Source organism: Panulirus ornatus, chromosome 55, assembly GCF_036320965.1.
Source record: "Panulirus ornatus isolate Po-2019 chromosome 55, ASM3632096v1, whole genome shotgun sequence".
NCBI classification, from domain to species: domain Eukaryota; kingdom Metazoa; phylum Arthropoda; class Malacostraca; order Decapoda; family Palinuridae; genus Panulirus; species Panulirus ornatus.
In genome coordinates this window covers 21,184,584-21,203,021 of record NC_092278.1, presented here as the reverse complement: position 1 = coordinate 21,203,021, position 18,438 = coordinate 21,184,584, and the positions used below count along the sequence as shown (strand labels likewise).

General features: G+C 44.8%; 1 protein-coding gene across 2 annotated transcripts in view; it reads right to left on the bottom strand.

Annotated features, from left to right (window-relative positions):
• LOC139765523 (uncharacterized) overlaps window positions 1-18,438 on the bottom strand; it is a 67,110-nt gene that overhangs the window by 9,114 nt on the left and 39,558 nt on the right. Inside the window, exon 1 of one of the 2 annotated variants that reach the window (XM_071693029.1) lies at window positions 2,439-2,612. The exons of the other annotated variant lie outside the window; for it this stretch is intronic. The gene's annotated coding sequence lies outside the window, so the exon portion shown is untranslated. Of the gene's footprint in view, window positions 1-2,438; window positions 2,613-18,438 lie in introns of those variants that run through there. 2 annotated transcript variants of the gene reach the window in all.

Sequence of the window (18,438 nt, the reverse complement as noted above, 5' to 3'; positions counted from 1 at the left end):
TCAATACAGTAGGCGCTGGACTGGGATTTAAGATTTCACACCAGCGTTGCAGGTCTGGTGTCGATATACTTAACACGTCATAAAAGTATTACAATTTTATAAAAACATTCTGAAGTAAAATCGTTCTCGTAAAACTAAATTTGACGTTTATTTCTAATTTTGTCCTCTGGTTATATTTAGATTAATGGTGGAATATTGTAATGTGATGAGCAAAATGAGTCCCTCTTATCTTTTAACGATCTAGCGGGCCATCTTAATTATCTCTTTCTTATCTTTATAACTTGATACTGACGGTCTCAATGACCCGGCCAGTTGATAAGCCCAAAGGCCCAAACAACCCATCAAATCACCCGTAACTCCAATACGTCCATGTTGTATATTATGGTGTATATATGGTATGAATTCCGGTGCAACGAGATCTTTGGCTGCTGGCATACATAAGCATCAATGGATACACGTCGTGTAATACGTATTCAACAACTCACACATTACACTGTCTGCGCTGAGAAAAGCAACATTAAAAACAGACGCCCTCACCTGCGCTGAGGAAGCTGTCGGATCTCCACGTAGACTTGTGTGTTCGGGAACGTGTGTGTAAATATGTGTGCAATTATTTCTTTCTAAATACCTACTCTGTGTGTGTGTGTGTGTGTGTATGTGTGTGTGTGTGTGTGTGTGTGTATACATGTATAATTACTTCGCTCGAAATACCTATTTGTGCTGTAAGGGGGGGAGGGAGTTCTACACTCGTGGGGGGGCCCCCATCCCTCCATCATCATCTACTATCGTACAACTGTTCAAAATTCTGTTTGCCGTCTATATTCAATCTCATACCTCAGTTTATTCCACCTCTCTCATGTACTATAAAAGTACTTCCTTATGTCTTTTCATCGACTAGTTTCCTGCTTGAGTCGTGTTGTGTCCTCTGGTCCTTTTATCTACACATATTCCGAAGATCTGTTCCCTGTTATCATTGAACTGGTTTAAAAGCTTAAACTGTGTGACCATGTTACCCCTTCCTCCATGTCTCCAACTCAACTCTCTTAATTCTTGTTTATTTGTGTAAGTGTAGATGTGTGCATAATATAAATAATAACAATAATAATAATAATAATAATGATAATAATAATAATGATAGTAATGATAATAAAATAACAACAACAACAACAACAACAATAATAATAATAATAATAATAATAATAATAATAATAATAATAATAATAATAATTCATTATTATCATTATTACTATTTTCTCATTATCATCATTGATATTAATATTAATGCAATCAAACACTGAAAATATAGAGAAAATACATAACATAAATATCGACAGTATATAAAAAGTTGATAGAATACACGTGTTCCGTACGTGTTTGTGTGTGCGTATGTACATATGGCGTATGTTGAAAAATTCTAAATATGTGCCCATCACTGACTTTGCTCTGACCGTGTACATTTGTCTGTGTGTCTGAATAAGTAATGTTTGGGTGTACACACACACATACACACACACACACACACACACACCTAGTATACAAACCCGTCGGGCAAATGATACTTGCTCCCTACGACCGAAACAGTTCCTTCAGTAACACTCACCCAGCGTAGGAAGACAGGCCTCCTGAGCGAATTTTAGCTTGTAAATTACTAAGAAAAAAGAAAAGCTATGAAGAGCTTAATTAACAATTGCCACGAGTCACAAACCTTTAGCTTCGACAGAATGTATAAACGTGTAAAAAATAAAGTTTCCATTTGTTAATACACCAAGTAACCTCTACCGAACTCTCTCACATCCCACGTAACGCGTCACGCTCGAGTAACGCGTCACACCCCCAAGTCCCACGTCACACCGGCAGTTGAGCCGGAGGGAGAGGTGGGTGGGTCTCGGGAGCCGCCTCTATATTCCTCTGCCATTCTATTTCTACCACAATGTTTACATTTTTTTTTCTTACACATTCGTTACGGACCATCAGGTCTCCTGTTATCTGTCCTTCCCGTGCCCTCCCAATGTACACTAGTAACGCGTCACACCCAAGTAACGCGTTACATCCGGTAAGTGACGAAGTAACATATGAATGGAGCACAAAAGGAACACGACTGAGGAAAAGGGAATCAAGTACGTGACAAAACACCAAGTAGCAGTATGGAACAGTGAAACAAGGAGCACTAGAAATAGCGTGTTACATGGCTAAACAAATGTAAGCTAAGGCAGCACTAAGTAGCACTAAGGAACACTGTTGCATGGAGCACCACAAGAGCCAATAGCAGGAACCTTAAGTAGCAGCAAGGAGCACAAGGCACACGAGCATTATGGTAACCTCACTCATTCTCAGGTAGCAGTAACAAGTAGCGGGAAATAACGTGTAACCCTTTATAAACACTACGAAAAAAAAGGAACGCATGAACAGGGAATGCTGCTACGTAGCAGTAACAGTACCAGCAACACGATGGCTCCCTCCTCAAACGACGGAACTTGGCCAAGTAGCACTCGAGTCGCTATCACCAAGGAGCGAGACCCAGGGTCGGCTGTGACAGCTCCAAGTAACAGCCAGTAACATTCACAAGAGGAGGAGATGATGATGATGGAACACTTACGGAGCGGGAGGCCACGGAACACTGCTGGTCCCCCAGGTTGCCTCCTTCCTCGACAACTCTCCCTACGGAACTTTCACCTCAGAGCCTCGCTAGCTCCCTGTGTACACACACGTGCTCCGATACGCACACGTGAGCGAAGCGAAAGAAAAAAAACAGACACGCGTGTTCATCCTAGGATACATACCTATGTACACATGATGGCCATGGGAAAAACAACGTGTACATAACATTAGCTGAAATATCTTTGAAGTTGTGGGGGAAAAAAATAGGTGTTTAGTGACGTGGGATTTCTGTGAATTATACTAAAATTGAATAAAATCATATAAATTCCCTCCTGTACACTGTATGGGGCACTTGGGAAGATAACTAAAAAGAGGTAATTAGTGACGTGCGAATTCTGTGAATTATAATATATAAATTCCTCTTGTCCACTGTATGGGGCACTTGGAAAGATAACTATAATGAATCATTTATCTCATTTGACTACAAGTGTTTAGAATTACAGCCTGGAGTATGTGTTTCGGTCTGTTTGGCCTTTAACCCTTATCGGATCTTTAAGATTATTTAAACTGAGTGAAGACCTTGTTTAGGCGTCGAGAGCGAAGGCATACGTATATACACACCACAACCATATCGCCCCCACGGTGATAAAAAAACAAAAGAATAACACATAAGACGGCAATGATCACCATCAGCGACGTAAGAGAGAGAGAGAGAGAGAGAGAGAGAGAGAGAGAGAGAGAGAGAGAGAGAGAGAGAGAGAGAGAGAGAGACTGATTCTCCGGATGTGCCGCTCACGATGTGTGGTGCGTCATTGCCGAGCATCATCATCATCATCACTCTACGACCCGACGTACGGCAGCGACCTGACGCAACACGCACGCGTTACAAGAGATGTGTGAGGCTTTTTAAAAAGGCCAGCGGCGCCGACGCCATTAAGACGCGTCGGTAAACACACTCTCTCTCTCTCTCTCTCTCTCTCTCTCTCTCTCTCTCTCTCTCTCTCTCTCTCTCTCTCTCTCTCTCCAGGAACAACCCTGCACGTAACGTAATCTTGGGCCATTGGATGGAGAGAGAGAGAGAGAGAGAGAGAGAGAGAGAGAGAGAGAGAGAGAGAGAGAGAGAGAGAGAGAGAGAGAGAGACCTTAAGTTCGATCAGTAAAGCTCAACCGTGTTGAACCTATTGACGAGAAAACAGACTAACACACACACACACACACACACACACACACGAAGCGGAACATAAGAGCAATGAGCAAAATCAAAGAGGAGAAAGTATGCAAATTATGACGTGGAATAGCAGGAGGCAATTGAAACAATGCCCCACACACACACGCACACACACACACACACACCATACAACACACACACACACATTTACACCAACACTTACACACACACACATACACACGATCATCATCAAAATGTCGCCATGCTGGCTAGCTTCCTCTCCAACACCCATGTCTCAGTGTTGGGAGATAAAGAGACTACGTTTATAGGAAAGATTCCTCTCCCCCTAGTTTCCCAAGTGATCGTTCATAATAATTTACTGTCGTTAAAGACATGATTACATTTCTACCTCGTCATCATCTGAGAAGTATTGAAGGAGGGGGGGGAGTCTGTTGGGAAATATCTAGGGGGGTTACTTGAGAAGTACTAAGGGGGAGGAGAGGAAAGGGGGGAGGGTTGTGTTGGGAAATATGAGCGCGTTGTGTGGCGATCGTGAGGAGGAAGTGAGGTGTGGGTAAAAGCTCTTTTTCTTTCTTATTTACACATCCAACGCAGGTGTTCTTCACGCGACACACACTACCCACATAAGAACTGATGTAACATCATTGGCCACCACTGGGTCACGATCTATTAGTAAAGTTTCAAAATATACCTCATCTGCCGAATATATATATATATATATATATATATATATATATATATATATATATATATATATATATATATATATATATGTATTTCTTTCATACTATTCGCCATTTCCCGCGATAGCGAGGTAGCGGTAAGAACAGAGGACTGAGCCTTTGAGGCAATATCCTCACCTGGCCCCCTTCTCTGTTCCTTCTGTGTGTGTGGTATGGGATTCGTGAGCGTCTGTATATATGAAGCAATGCCTATCATAGTTTCGTCAGCAGCACGAACGCAGGGCAAATGACCCCGGTTCGTCAGGTACATATGACTTTCGTGGGGGTGATGTGTACGGGTGTGTGTGTGTGTGTGTGTGTGTGTGTGTGTGTGTGTGTGTGTGTGTGTGTGTGTGTGCGCGCGCGTATGCACCCCTCAACGCTGCATCGTTGTGAACACAAGATATTACAGAAGCAAATACAAAACTATGCCTCAAGAGGTCTGGACCCGCAAGCCAACTTCACCATTTTACCGTTATTTCAACACATGTTCGAACAGTAAGTGATGAGCTGGGGTATAAAAGTGTCTGTGAGTTATCTGTGCTCATGGCGCATGGATAAGCAAATTCATAAGAAGGTATTTGCGTGCCCTGGGAGGGCTTGAGACAGGGGTACTGAAAAAGACCTTTTTTAAGCGTACACAGAAATGGATTACAAAATCCGTTTCATCCTTGGATCAAATATGCACAAAATCATCCATTGTAAACGTAAATCGATCGTATATCAAGCTCAAGTTATCTTAAGGCTGATAAAATCTAGGGTTCAGTATAGGTTAGGTTAGGTTAGGTTAGGTTAGGTTAGGTTAGGTTAGGAGATTATTACAACTGTTTGAGGATTTTTAAGTAAATATTCCATGACTTTATCTGTCAGTTAGGTCAGGCAAGGCAAGGGAATTTTATTACTTATTTTTGTAAAGTTTAAGTTACCGTACTCAAAGGTGACTCTAATCAACGGGTCGTCATCGTACTCAAGGTCTCTTGTCATCACGTTTTAACGGCTTATTCATCAACCTCAAACGTTGAGTCAACGTACTCAAGGGATGAGTCCAACAAACTCAAGGGTCAAGTCAACATACTCAAAGGCGGTCATCATACTCAAGGGGTTGAGTAATCATACTCAAAGGGGCTAAATCATCGTACTCAAGGAGACGGGTTGGAGGGGTGAAGTGGTCGTACTCGAGGGGGGTTTAGGTCATCGTACCCAACGTGTGAAAGTGTCGTACCGGTGAGACACAACTGTACATCGCCATATAAATGTTACGTCACCGAAGACAGCCTGCCGTTCTCGCCACTGCCTAACCTCCCGTGACATTCCAAATACTGTAGCTACCCATAAGAATAAATTACGCGTTTTATTATATTCTATCATCAAATAAACTGTTCAATACTTGTTCATCTTTCTCATAACTTCATCTTAAGTGTTCTCAATCTCCAAAAATTCTTTTTACCAATATTTCTTTATCATAATTGGTCTTTTTTTTTTTTTTTTATAGAAATTTATTGAGTGTATCGTTTGAGTATTTATTAACCCCGGCGGATTCTTGTTTAACACTCTGTTTACTCCAGCGGTCTCTTGTTTAATACTTTCTAATCGTCTTGTGGGCCACTTTCCACCGTGACGTCACGTCTTGCTTGCTTCCTGCTGATCGTCATCACGCGCGCGAATTATCGTACATGAGTAATAACTGCCCCAATTATCGTACATGAGTAATAACTGCCCCAATTATCGTACATGAGTAATAACTGCCCCGAATTATCGTACATGAGTAATAACTGCCCGAATTATCGTACATGAGTAATAACTGCCCGAATTATCGTACATGAGTAATAACTGCCCGAATTATCGTACATGAGTAATAACTGCCCGAAGTATCGTACATGAGTAATAACTGCCCGAATTATCGTACATGAGTAATAACTGCCCGAATTATCGTACATGAGTAATAACTGCCCCAATTATCGTACATGAGTAATAACTGCCCGAATTATCGTACATGAGGAGTAATAACTGCCCGAATTATCGCACGTGTACAATTGCTGCCCAAATTACCTGTGGAGTATTATCACTGTACAAATCGTCGTACAAAGGTAGTATCTACGTGAATGATCGTGTTTGTTACCACTACAACTACCGTACATGTCATCACTGTAAGGATTATCGTGCATGTGTCATCACTGAATCATCGTACCCATATATCACTTCAAGAATTATCGTACATATGTCAACACCGCAGGAAGGATAGCACATGACTGTACCAGACTAGGGTACAGAGAGAGCAATGTACTCTTAAGTACATGATGTACACTTGGTTACATACCGATGTACGTAAGAGTACAGTCCTATTCAGTACCTGAAGTACACGATCACATGACATTCAGTACGTAACTACATATTTCATATTCTTGTATCTCCCCTGATGATGTGATCATTACAAGAAAGTGCACTTGGGAACTTATCGCGTTTCATTTTCCTGTGGATGGTTTGCATATTATTACATCATATATATACACAGCAAAGAGAGGGATAGTTATTATATAAGATGTAATATATTCTTGGTTACACATAGATAAGTGTATACATGATTACATACATCCATGTGTACATGATTTTACAGATCACACCCTTACGTCTGGTGTAAGGCTACTTCAGTCGTAAGCCTACGTCAACCTTAAGCCTACGTCAACCGTAAGCCTACGTCAGCCGTCAGCCCATAATTGCCCAAGAACTTAGAACCTGAAGAATCAGGTCAAAGGCCATGTCATTAAGGGTCGTAATGTCGTTCCCAAGGGTCGTCCCGTCGTGTCTGAAGGTCGTACCGCCATACCCAAGGGTCGTAATGTGGTTTTCAAATGGTTAAATGACCTTTTTTCTTCCTCTGCTACCAACGGCTTAATGTATAGTGGCAGCCGTGTTCATAATGGGAGCCGTAGACCAAAAGGGTCACAAAGGGTCACTGTCAGACTCAAGATAATTATCTAATTACATAATAAAAAACCATTACATCATCATTATGTAATGATAATAATAATAATAATAATAATAATAATAATAATAATAATAATATGATAATAATAATAATACCTGAGATGTTTACGTAATGCCATCATAAGTATTCATAGTCTCAAAATTACAAGTATTTTGCATTGCTACTGTGTCTAGTGGGGTAATTTATGCATATGTCTGTCCCTGATAATCTCAATGTTCTCGTATTTAGAAGTTCTATAGTGTGTGTGCGAGTCCATTCTGATGTGCGTGACCAGAGAAAGCCATAGAATATTTAGAAAAGGAAAAAAAAAAAAAGTTTGCAAATGCTCGAGAATGACACCACAAAGCAAGTGGACAAAGAATGAATGGAGGTTGAGCGGCCGCCGCCATGTTTATTGTGCGTCAGTTAAGGCCAGGGACCGCAGGGGTAAAGCCTTCACAAAACACTACACTCACACAACAACCAACTCCCTCCCTCCCCCAAGTCTCCACCCGTAGTTACATATAATAAATCTATACACTTTTCTTTACCATCTGCTTATGAAATATGAAATATAATGGGAGTTAAATGTTTTCAGTGCGGAGAGAGATAGATAAGCCAGGGAGCGCGAGTGTAAAAGCGCGGGAAATTCTTTTGTGCGGACGGTTATAATAAGGTTTTGTGCGACAAATTGCCCTCCGTCGCGATAAGGATCCGTTGCATCTCTTGTGCGCCGATGACCTACGGGGCACTTACCCCCAGAACGATGGCTTGGAGGAAGAGAGAAAACCTGGGAAAAATTATATATATATATATAAATATAACATGTAGATAACACCCCCCTACACTTACCCCTCCTCCCCATCTACCCCATACCAGAGTTCTACCCGAAAATGGGTCGGGCGACACGTAGATCCGTGTCGGTCTTGTTTACTGATGGTAACCTCTAAATGGGCGCGACCCCACTCATTTGCATATGAATGGTCTGCAAGGACAGGGGAGGTTGGGAGGGGGTTGAGAGGGACCTGAGTGGCTGAGTTTTAAGAGGAAAGTTGTTGAAATTATAAAGTAGATCTGTTGTCAAGGAGGAAGACACTATATGGATATATATATATATATATATATATATATATATATATATATATATATATATATATATATATGTGTGTGTGTGTGTGTGTGTGTGTGTGTGTGTGTGTTTGTGTGTGTGTGTGTGTGTGTGCGAGGTTATCCTCGACGAGGCTGTGTTATCGTCACAGGACAGTTAAGAGCAAAAGCGTCCTCAAGGAACATTCCGACCTCGAAGGGAGTCCACCTGACCATACCCTCGCCTGCAGCGCGAGCCTCAAACCTGCACGAACCAAAGAGAACGGGAGCTATGGTCACCCACACACACACACACACATTCTAGTTACCGTCAATAACTAATTTCTTCAATAACAACAGAGGAAGGCCAATATCTGGATATATGAGCAGAAACCCATCTTCCTTCTCAAGTTCGATTCAGTTGTCCGTCGTGAGGTTCTTGCCCTTCCACAGCATCTCACTTTACCCATCACTTTATCAAATCTACTTCACCTTCGTCTGCTGGGTATGGCATTTAAATTCAATTATATGAAGATGCTACAGTCTTTATTCTCTTCTTAACTCTTAATTTCATAAGCCTTCTCTCACAGCTTATACATTTTCATTTCTAAACAAGATATGTGCAATCAACTCATTTTGTTCTATATAGAAAGCTTATTGTTTTGCCCGAGGCTACGACGCTATACAATAAAAAAAAAAGAAGTGGTTTGAACATATTAAAATACAAAGGTAAAAATGAATAAGATTCTACGGATGAATTATACCTTCAAGAGAATGATATAAATAAATACGTGAATGTGAATTTCTATGGGCTAATCAATGCACTGTAACAATATATCAAGCGTCGAGGGTTGAAAAGCCTCGCCCCATTAACTCATCATAACCATTAGTAGTACTTGTATCGCACACGTTTTTAAAAGAGGTCGTTCCGCCGCCTGGGGCAATTAAAACCGACCGAACGACGGGTCGCTGGCAACAAGGATTTAATTTCCCGTGGACCGGCGTTGGGAGAAGGAAACATTATTCAGGTCCGTGGCTCCGGTACGAGACTCCAAAAGACAACCGCCATTTATGCATTCAAATATTTCACTGATTCAGCGCGGCAGAAAAAGCAGCGGTCACTAAGTCAAACATTTAAAACTAGGGAGGAGGGACATTCATCTTCCTGCCGACGGAACGCAACAGAGGAAAGAATAATACGTCATGAGCCTCTCAATGGTCGGCCGAGGCCGGGAGCTCCCGCCATAATTGTTGCCGCCCCGTTTGTAAATTTTTTTTTTCCTACTACGAACGCGGATGTCCTCTTCCTTCCTCGTCGCTCCTCCTTTTTTACGACGCTTTGTCACAGCGTTCAACCCAAGCTCAGTGAATTCTCACGTGAATCATATCAAAACAGTTTGTACACAAGGTTTACGTAAATAAAGATGTGAATTCAAATATCCCAGAGCGTCCTGGGTAGAAATGATCTTTACCCGCCCCGCGCCATGGATGCTATCGCAATGTTGTTGCCATATACGGCGCGATCATACATCACATTATTATTTTCTTATTTGGAGGTTCTCCTCCTCTGTCTGTCATGTCTGAATGAGATGAACTTTAAAATCGACAGTCGACCGACGTGAAAGAAGCAGACAATAGACTTCCTATTGTTTACGGTAATTAATATTTGATATTCATTTGTCGGAATTATGGGAGTTGAGTTAAATCCCAGTTCACTGACCAATAACACGAAGCCAAGTTAACATTTCCACCGTTATTGCGGTTAACATGGATAACCCTTAATCTAGATAACCGTTACAGAGGTCATTAACATGTTAATTTAAATAGCTTCACAAATAATTTACAATCTTATTAAATTCAATGCTGGATAGATCTTTTTCTCTCTCTCTTTTAACCCTGGTCCACGTTAATTAACATTCAGATTAGCTTCAAGCTCTAGAGAATTAACATTCTAGTTAAACCCGGGCTTCTAAATCAACATCCTAGTCCACACCCTTTCCGGTAAATCAACAAAGTGGTTTACCTTCGTTCGCGAATAATCACTATTCTAATTAATTCCGACCCTGGATAATTATACCGGCTAATCCCATTCCCACATGATTAATATATGGTTACTTGGCTAATCCCATTCCCAGATAATTAAGATATGGTTAACTCATTCATGGATAATCAACATTTAGCTAAACTCACTCTTGAAAGATAATTATAGTTACCCCCTCACTCCAGGATAATTATCTGTGGTTAACTTGTGGATAATCACCATTTCTCATTACTCATACTCCTGGATAATTAATTTTCTGGATGACTCAATCGTGGATACTTATCATCCTGGCTAAACGTATTTCTGGATAATTCTGGTTAACCAAACTCATGGACATGTATTTGGGTAATCTATTTCCGGCTAATCTGACACGTGTAAATCATCAATGATGAGCTAATACTCTCGGTTAATTCCACCAGGAAAGTCACTAGTTAACCCAAATCCTGGATAATTATCAACACTAACCCTCTCCATGGATGATTAACAGTCCCAGTGACCTTGTTCCGGATAATTAACATTCTGGTTAACATTGTCCTGGACGATTGGCATGCTAATTAACACTCCCCCTGGATAATCACCATACCAACACCCTCTCCCTAGACATCTATCTATCTATCTATCTATCTATCTATCTATATATATATATATATATATATATATATATATATATATATATATATATATATATATGTATATATATTCCTACGAGTCCACGGGGAAAATGAAACACGACAAGTTCCCAAGTGCACTTTCGTGTAATAATCACATCATCAGGGGAGACACAAGAGACAAATCTAAGTCAGTTGATATACATCCATGAGTTGTGGATATAAAATTATCACACATCCGGATAATAAATAAGCAACTTATCATCCCATTTATCATGACATGTGACGCTATGTATGACGGGTGTCTGTTCTCTTCATACACTTATCATTCACGTGAAGACAAAGCCCAGCTACACACGTATGACGTCGCGGGATTCGAACGAATGCCAAACATTTGGAGAGCTCCCGGTCAAGACACGGGTTCGAACCCCACCCTCCATGGCCGCCATAAATCAGTGTCGGTGTAAAGACAATATTACACTTAGCCTTGTTGTGCGGTGCAGCCAGGGCCGGTCGTGAGAGAGAGAGAGAGAGAGAGAGAGAGAGAGAGAGAGAGAGAGAGAGAGAGAGAGAGAGAGAGAGAGAGAGAGAGAGAGAGGAGGGTTTTAGGGAGGGGAGGGAGGGACCAGATCCCGGGTTCCCTCCCCTTACCCCAATACCCGCAGTGTGCCCAACAGGCTCACACGGTACACCCCCCCCCCTCTCTCTCTCCCATCCCCCAACACACACTCGAGTGTGTGTGTGTGTGTGTGTGTGTGTGTGTGTGTGTGTTGTGGGGGGGGGGGGTTGCCTGTGGGGTCCCACGGTTGGGGTGGGTAAGTCCCATTATGCAACAATTGTTACGTTGTCTCAGGAAGTCATCAGTAATGGGCATGATAAGTGTTGGTGATGGGGGGAAGGGTAGTCGTGTTGGTGATGGGGGAGATGGTAGTAGTGTTGGTGATGGTGGGGCACGGTAGTAGTGTTGGTGATGGGGGGATGGTGGTAGTGTTGGTGATTTGGTGGGGGCACGGTAGTAGTGTTGGTGATGGTGGGGCACGGTAGTAGTGTTGGTGATGGGGGATGGTGGTAGTGTTGGTGATGGTGGGGCACGGTAGTAGTGTTGGTGATGGTGGGGCACGGTAGAAGTGCTGGTGATGGTGGGGCACGGTAGTAGTGTTGGTGATGGTGGGGCACGGTAGAAGTGCTGGTGATGGTGGGGCACGGTAGTAGTGTTGGTGATGGGGGATGGTGGTAGTGTTGGTGATGGTGGGGCACGGTAGTAATGTTGGTGATGGTGGGGCACGGTAGTAATGTTGGTGATGGTGGGGCACGGTAGAAGTGCTGGTGATGGTGGGGCACGGTAGTAGTGTTGGTGATGGTGGGGCACGGTAGAAGTGTTGGTGATGGGGGGATGGTAGTAGCGTTGGTGATGGGGAGGGGGGGAATGGCAGTGTTGGTGATGGGGGACATGGTAGGGTAGGACAAGGTAGGGACACATGGTTAACACAGGTAACGAGGGATTGTCATAATACCAACCCCCCCCCCCACCCCACATCTAACTAGTCATTTAAACAGGTTAGTAGAGCAGAAGGTAACCCCCCCCCCCTCCCACCAGGGATAACGACCTGCAGGGAACAAGAAGGGACGCCCGGTAGTACACTCGCGCTATACTGCCAGGGAAGTTTTGTAGGAAAGCGTGCGTTGGAAAATCTGAAACAAGAAAGTTGGGAATGACTTTGTGAGTATAGAGGTCAAATGTAGGAGGACAAGCGTGACATGTGAACCATGTATTTACCATTCTAAACGAACTCATTCATTAACCATTTTGCTAATAGTATGTAGGTGGGCAAAGAAGGGGAGGTGGTGGGTGGGAGCATGTCAGGGGTGAGGTATGGTAGCGGTGGGTATGGTAGGGGTGAAGGTATGGATGCTGCATGGGAGAAATGGGGCATGGTAGAAATAGGGCATGGTACGGTTCCACGATTTCTGTTGGCTGTCCCCAGAGAAAACGAGCCGCGGTAGAGTTACCAGCGCGCATTATTCGACTATATTAACGCCGTAACCTTCATTTTTATTGTCAAGCCCTGAGGGGTGCTTATCTCTGGTGGGATGGGGTGAGAATGGGGGGGAGGAGGCTGTGGTAAGGGGAGAGTGAGTGAGAGAGAGAGAGAGTGAGGGGAACACAGGGTGAGAAGAGAGGGGAGTTTTGAGGGTTAATTGTTGTATAATAGAGGAAGGGGGTTGGTCTGTGTGGTTCGACCACTGTTAGTAATCCATGTATTGGATGACGTTTTCCAAAGGGGGGGTTGTTTACTTTGAGTGTGTGTGTGAGTGTGTGTGTGTCTGTGTACCTCTGTTTGTTTATCATGTCATCTATCGTGTGACCGAGAAGCCATTTATCTATCGGACGTACGACAAGCATATTATTGACGGAGGTCTTTATCTATCGAATGACTGTACCAACCAGTCCATCACTGACAGAAACCTTCTAGCTAGCGAATGATTGCAAGAACCAGCGCATTTATATGACTCCAAACACACACACACACACACACACACTATAGATGTAAACACTGGCTAATGACCGTAACTATACCTTCAATAGGAGGCAACTGTTTGTTAAGGAGCAAACCACCTTAACGAGGGATTGAGGAGGTGGACGTTGAGTTCCTGCCTGCGTGTGTTTGCACTGGAGGACAATGTGAAGGTTCAGGACCGACATAAGATGAGAGAGAGAGAGAGAGAGAGAGAGAGAGAGAGAGAGAGAGAGAGAGAGAGAGAGAGAGAGAGAGAGAGAGGGAGTTCTCGTTCACAGACTCGACCGCAGGAGGATCAGTGTCGAGCAGGAGAACAAAACGTCGTACCATTTTTTCAAGAGAGGAGACAGAGAGCTGGAGTTAAAGGAGTGATGGGTTATAACTCTACACTCTTAAGAGTGATGGGGGTGTTGAATGAGTTCCTGGATTACCGGAAGGCATTCGATACTGTCCATACAGTAGGCCGCTAGAGGGGGGGGATGAAGGTCACAAATTGGATTCTCAGGCGGAACATGAGCGACGGAGGGGGTATACAAAGTCACTCGCCCATCAGAAGTAAACAAAGGGCGCTTGTTACACGAACCTTTTCCAGCTTGAGCTGGAGTCAGGCAGCAACAGCTCCCAGTACGTCACAGTCCCCGGGTGGGACGGGACTGCCACTACTCCCACTGTGGGCGCATCCCCCGCTCCCACCTGAATCATACCCGAATATGTGTACAGATATATGCAGATGATGCCGTGCTGGTGAGAGACGTAATGAGGGGGGGTCCAGGGTTATGGACATCTGGGAAGAGACCTTCATCAACCTTCAACTTCAGATACACGGATGATGAAATTCAGTCCGACCTCACGCCAAGGACGAAATGAAATGAGGCCAGGTCATCATAACACCCTAATTACTAAGGCAATTAGGTCTGAAATGATGAACTTGTGGGTCGGGATATCATCCAGCCTATCGACCAAACACACCATGATCATCATGATGGTAAATCAAGTCTCATAAGTCTGTAAATACATGGACGGAAAGGCCCTTTTTCGTAGAGATAATCCCAGTATTAAATCAGACCTTAATTAGAGTATGGATCACCGGTCCGCCGACCCCCACTTCTGAAGACAAATAGATGTGCTGGAGGAGGTCCACAGGAAGACAGGAGAGATCTGTATCTATGGGGAGGGAACCGATCGACAGGCAGAGAGCAGCGGCCATGGAATTACCCACAATGGAAGAGAGAAGAGTGAGGGGCAGAGACGCGATTACAATCTTGGGAGTCACTGAGGCAAATTAACAATATCGATAGTTAGCAGATCGTCCAAATGAAGCCGGGAGGTGGGTCGACCAGTTTAACTCGAGGTGGGTCGACCGGTTTAGCTAAAAGAGGAGGGTCGACCAGTTTAAGTAGGTCAATCAGTTTAGCTATAGGCAGGTCGACCAGCTACCAGAAAGTAAGAGAAAAACAAACAGATTTAGAAAATATGTGAGCGAATTTTTTTTTCCATTTCACCCAGGTGGCTGAGAGAGAGAGAGAGAGAGAGAGAGAGAGAGAGAGAGAGAGAGAGAGAGAGAGAGAGAGAGAGAGAGGGGGGGGGGGCGGCTGACAGAAACAAGGTGGTTAGCGAGGGAAGGACAGGCAGGGAGGGTGGGTGGGAGGGGAGACAAGAGAACCACATGGTGATGTTATCTGTCAGGTCGTGTGCTGGTCAGACCAAACCACCCACGCTGGTTATCGCTTCCTGGTGATTCCCTTGTTACCGCCAGCACGCCATGGCAGAGCGGGGGAAAGGGGGGCTGAGCGAGTGGGAACTGGGGAAAAAGTGTGGGGGCTGAAAGAGAAGAGAAAGGAAAGACTGATAAAGAAGGAAGAAGAGTATGATAAAAAAAAAGTGAGGGAACGATGAGAAAGAGAGTAATAATGAAGGGAGAGGAGGAGGAGGAAAGGGGAAAGATCAAGAAGGAAGGGAAAGACGGAAGAGGGAGAGGTGGGGGTGGGGGTGGGTTGACGGTAACCAACCTACAAGGACAGAGGGAGAAGGGAAGAGAGACAGGAGGGTGGCGATGGTGGGGAGGAGGAGGAGGAGGAGGAGGAGGGAGGAGACATAGAGGGAATAGGAGAAGGGGAGGAGGGGGAGGGAGGGGAGACGGTCAGTCAGGGCAATGGCGTCAGGGAGCCCCAAGGGGGGGGGGGGGCGCCCGACCTCTGTATTGCTTTATTATTGGCTCAAGTGACGGAATGGGAGGGTGGGAGAGTGTGGGAGAGGAGAGGAAGTGGATGTAGGGAGAGCAGCGGGTGGGAGGGTGGGTGGGTGGAAGGGATGGAAGGAGGGAGCGAGGAGGGAGGGATATGAAATAATAATAAAGATAAGAGACGGGGAGGGAGATAAGAGACGAGAGAGAGAGAGAGAGAGAGAGAGAGAGAGAGAGAGAGAGAGAGAGAGAGAGAGAGAGATGGGAAGGAAGGAAGGAAGAATGTATACTGATACACAACAGGACCTGAGCCTTACCGGCAGGCCAGAGAGACTGAGAGTAGACAAGCATCTCTGACAGTCCTCTCTCCACCGGGGCCAAATCACGGGCGGGACTCGGTACGCCACGGCGGACTTTGAGACTCCAAACATATAAACTGATGACAAATACCGAGTTATACTGTGCTGATGTTTCCCTCTGTTGCCAACGGACCGCCGTGCCAACAGACGAGCACTGCCAACGGAGCACCGTGCCAACAGACGAACACTGCCAACGGAGCACTGTGCCAACAGACAAGCACTGCCAACGGACCACTGTACCAACAGACGAGCACTGCCAACGGAGCACTGTGCCAACAGACGAGCACTGCCGACGGAGCACTGTGCCAACAGACGAGCACTGCCAACGGAGCACTGTGCCAACAGACGAGCACTGCCAACGGACCACCGTGCCAACAGACGAGCACTGCCAACGGAGCACTGTGCCAACAGACGAGCACTGCCGACGGAGCACTGTGCCAACAGACGAGCACTGCCAACGGAGCACTGTACCAACAGACGAGCACTGCCAACGGAGCACTGTACCAACAGACGAACACTGCCAACGGACCGCTGTGCCAACAGACGAGCACTGCCAACGGAGCACTATGCCAACAGAAGAGCACTGCCAACGGACCACTGTGCCAACAGACGAGCACTGCCAACGGACCACTGTGCCAACAGACAAGCACTGCCAACGGACCACTGTGCCAACAGACAAGCACTGCCAACGGACCACTGTGCCAACAGACAAGGAGTGCTTTTCTCGAACCTGGAAACATTCTGGTCTCAACAGACAACAAAGAGCTCACAGAGAAGGTCCAGAGGAGGGCGACCAAGATGGGACGCCCAGAATCAAGAGCGGGTAAAGTTCCAGGAGGAGGCTAGAGGAAGCGGCTGTAAATTCACCCACTACGGAAGAGAGAAGAGTCAGTGGTGACTTAAATCACAACCCTCTTTTCTTCTTTTACTTTCAGTGGTGACTTAATCACCTTTTCTTTTCCTTCAACTTTCTAAACCAATCTTGATGATGTTTAACAGTGAACAGTTCTCCCAGAACTGTAGAGAACGAGCAACCGTGACGAGAAAAACAATGGTAAAAACTTGTAAACAAACGATGTAATGATTGACGTTAATCACTTCCGTAAGCATTGTGGATGACGGGGTGAAATTAAGTGGTGAAACTGGGCCTGTGAATGGGGGGGGGGGGGTGTTGGCACGAGTGTACGACTCCCTCCCCGTACTGTACAAGTGGGTAAATATATGTACAGACGTAGTCAAGCGTAAAGATACTTACATACATACATATATATATATATATATATATATATATATATATATATATATATATATATATATATATATATATATATACACACATTAGATTCATACACATTCTTACATGGATACGGTATTACTATGCATAGATATAGTCTTCCATACACACTTAAATATGCTGTGTATACATAAGCTGATATTAGGCTGGTGTGTGTGTGTGTGTGTGTGTGTGTGTGTGTGTGTGTGTGTGTGTGTGTGTGTGTGTGTGTTTACATCAATAAAAACATGGTAAATATACAAGTTTGAGAGACAGGGAAAACACGAATGTAAAATGCTCTTCCCGTAACACACACAAAAATAGTAATTACATCTATACACTCGCATGAGCACACACACACACACACACACACACATACAGAGAGAGAGAGAGAGGAGAGTGCGCCCTGTGTATGTGTGGAGAGAGAGAGAGAGAGAGAGAGAGAGAGAGAGAGAGAGAGAGAGAGAGAGGGGGGGGGGAGCAAGAAGTGAGCGCACCCTATGAGTTAGAGAGAGAGAGAGAGAGAGAGAGAGAGAGAGAGAGAGAGAGAGAGAGAGAGAGAGAGAGGGGGGGGATGGGTGGAGGAGGGGTGAAGAGTAGAGTAGGGGGGGGTGGTAGGGCAGTGTGTGTGTGGGGGGGGGGGAGAGGGAGGGGGCAGGGAGGGGGGGGAGGGTAGGGTCGTGGGAAGGCGGCAGGTGACAGTGTTTACCTCCTCGTTAGCGGCAGCCAGGGTCAAACTCCAGCCTTTTCTCACCCCTTGACATTTTTACCCTGTCCACTGTGGAACCTCTACCCCCTCCCCTCCACCCCCACACCCCCCTGGCCCCCAGCCCCTCCTGTGATACCCACGAGAGATGCCCTAGGAGGTGGCACACAGGACCTGGGAGATGGGACAC